Source organism: Camellia sinensis, chromosome 8, assembly GCF_055761805.1.
Source record: "Camellia sinensis isolate YWXY chromosome 8, ASM5576180v1, whole genome shotgun sequence".
Lineage (NCBI taxonomy): Eukaryota > Viridiplantae > Streptophyta > Magnoliopsida > Ericales > Theaceae > Camellia > Camellia sinensis.
The window spans coordinates 192,758,838-192,762,267 of NC_138968.1; the positions used below are offsets into that span (position 1 = coordinate 192,758,838).

At 32.2% G+C, this 3,430-nt stretch overlaps 1 pseudogene; it reads left to right on the forward strand.

Moving 5' to 3' along the window:
• The first annotated feature begins 863 nt into the window (after positions 1 to 863).
• Positions 864 to 2,583, forward strand: LOC114316654 (pectinesterase QRT1-like; annotated as a pseudogene).
• The last annotated feature ends 847 nt before the right edge of the window (positions 2,584 to 3,430 follow it).

Genomic DNA, 3,430 nt, shown 5'->3' on the forward strand with positions numbered 1-3,430 from the left:
TTCTCTTTTTTTTTTTTTGTTTGAGCTTAATTAATCGTACATAAAATTATATTTTTCTCATTTATAATTAAATAATACTAATATAAAATTTAATGGACAACGTAAATTTTCAGTTGTTACACAATTTTCCGTCATCTATGAAGTATGGACACGGATATGCATACGGATACGAACATGGACACGGGACAAGGTAATTTCTAAAAAATGGGGACACAAACACAGCAGGGGACACGGCAATTTTTTTAATTTTTTATAAATATTTTTATTTTAATACACATTACTTATTATATTTATTTATTATATTTTTTAAATAATGTGTTATTGTTAATTTATTTTTTATTTTAAATTGATATCTGTATATATATATATATATTATAAATAAATAAAAATATAACAAATAAGGAATAATAAAATACGTTAAAATAAATAAAAATAAAAATTGGATATTTTATTTTATAATTTTTTATTATATATGACTTAATTAGATTTCTTTTAAATAATTGGATGATTTATTTTATTTATTATATATTAAAAAGTTAAGAAATAATAATTTACAAAAATTATTATTATATATGATATTTTCAGAAACAACAATTAGATATTTTATTATACATGATATATAAACATATATACAGTTTTAGAGATATATATACATATATATAGTTTTACATACTGATGCTTATGTTACATTCTCAGCAAACTCTAGACTAGATTTACCCTATAATTACAACCGAGCGTGAGAGAGAGAGAGAGAGAGAGAGAGAGGAGAAAAAAAAAAAGAGAGAGAGGGGCTTACCTTTGAAGTCTTCGATCGACTGGATGAACAGGGGTCTTCGATATATTGGATCGACTGTCAGCGATAGATGACTGGTTCAATGGATGGGGGTCTTCGATCGACTGTCACTGCCAATTGGATCGACTATATAGACAAGTAGATGGAGTACACAATTTTATACACTGTTGTTTTTTTTTTTTTTTGACCTTTTAAATATTACACTTTGACCCCAAATAAATATAACAAAATTAAAAATAAGCCCGACTATGTCTCATGCCATGTCCCGATATGGACACATGTGTCCCCGTTGTGTCCCCTACAAAAAAAAAATCATTTAATTAAAGGGACACGCCATCTGGCGTGTCTCGTACATGTCCCCGTGTCCCCGGCGGGTCCGCATGTCGGACACCACCACGACACCAATTTTGAAGTGTCCATACTTTGCAGTCCATCATCATAGATTCTCGTGTTCCTACATACATTTAAAGAACTAAGAATACTTTAATGAAATTCCGATGTAGAGAAAAGATGTTTGTTCCAAACTCCAAGCCTTACATTTCATTCATTGGAGATGAAAATCGAACTCCTGAAAGAATTGCCACTTGGAATGATAAAGCTTCTGATAAAGACAAGAATGAGTGTCAACTAGGGACTTCTAGATCAGCTTCAGTCACCATAGAATCAGATTTCTTCTGCACAACTATAATCACCTTTGAGGTACAAACCCATATATGTTTTTGTTATTCGTATTTTTGAAAACAAAAACCCAAAACACAATGGGTCCGTTTAGTAACCATTTCGTTTTTAGTTTATATTTACAAAAATTTTAAAAACTGTCATAAAAATTTGTTTGATAACGTTTTTGGTTTATAAATGGTTGTCTCAGTTTGTAAATTTGAGGAAAAATTGTAAACTCAAAAAATGAGCTTACGTTGATTTTTAAACAGAAACTTAAAATTTTGACTAAAATTTTTTTTTTCAAATAATTTTTTTAATTAATTTTTTTTTTCAATTATGATGTATATGATCCCATTGTCATAAATAATAAAAAATAAATATAAACATTTTAGGCCTGGACAAACATGTTTTTAGTTTATGTTTTTAAATTTTTTTAAACATTTTGTTCAAATCAAACGTGTTTGTAATTTATGTTTTTCTAAAAATAAACAAAAACCAGTTTATAAAAATTTTGTAAACATAAACCAAAACCGTAAACGTTACTAAACCCTACCAACAATTCTTATCAATAGCGTGGTATGCCAGAACTCAGGGGTTGCAATACCTAGAGCCTATGGAATGCAAGATGTAGCATTAAGATTAGCTGCCGATAAAGCAATGTTGTACAAAGTTAGGGTCTTGGAGACACAGGACACACTTCTAGATGACTACGGATCACACTATCTTTATCAGTATTACATTCAAGGTTTTGTTGATTTCATATTTGGCAGATCTAGATCGCTCTGTCAGGTATCATTCAAATCCTCACTACCCGTGTATGATAATCATATGTCCAATATGTTTCTTGATAATGAATGTGGAATTGGGTTTTTTGATCAAGGACTATGTTCACTCAACAGCTGAAAGATTTGGAGCAATTGCAACTCATCATAGAGATGCCAATATGATAATACAGGGTTCTCTTTTGTAAATTGCACAATCAATGGATAAGGAACTGTTACTTGGGAAGAGCTTGAGGAAATTAGTCGCGAGTAATATACTCATACTTTTACTGTGATATCGACAATATAATAACTCCATCAGGGTCACTACAACAAAATGTACCTTTGGCGATCAAAATTGGCGACTAAAAAAAATTTAGTCGCCAAAAGTTGTGAAATTGTCGACTAAAATTTTTTTTAGTCGCTAAAAGTACAATATTTAGCTACTAATTTTTTTAGTCGGGATATATTGATTATGTCGCTAAAAATTCAGTCGCCGTATACTGAGTTTTGGCTATCAAAATCATTTAGTTGCCGAATGTAAAATAAAAAATTATTTTTTATCTTTGGCTTCTAAAAGTTTGGTCACCAAAACACATATTTTCAGTGACAAAAAATTAGTTTAGTCGCCGTATGTTGCGTTTTGGCTACTAAAATCATTTAGTCCCCAAATGTAAAATTAAAAAATTATTTTTTATCTTTGGCGACTAAAAGTTTGGTCGCCAAAAACTAAAATATTTGGAGGGATTTATTTCAAATTTTGGAGGGATTTTATAAAACTAATTTAGTCGCTAATGGTGTAATATATATATATATGGTTTCTATACCACAAACAGCACCTCTGCCTCTCTCTTCATGTTTCTCTCTCCCTCTGCCTCTCCCTTTCCCTCTCCGCTGCTCCTCTCCACCTCTCTCACCGCCGCTCCACCAGCCACGCCTCCGCCGCTCTTCCTCGCCGTCGTGGGCAACCGGAGCACCGATTCACCTAGATTTGCCTTATTTTCTCTCTCTAAACTCCATAGCCAATCATGAAATTCAGATCTACACGACACTACCCATTTCAAACCTTCTATTGAACTGAGCTTCAATGGCGAATCTCGTGGTTCTGGTGGTGGTGATTTTGGGTCTGATCAATGGTGGGTATTGCCGAGAAACGGCCCAAGAAGGTCCATGGAGAATCCACACGTTGTTCTCTGTGGAATGCCACAACTACTTG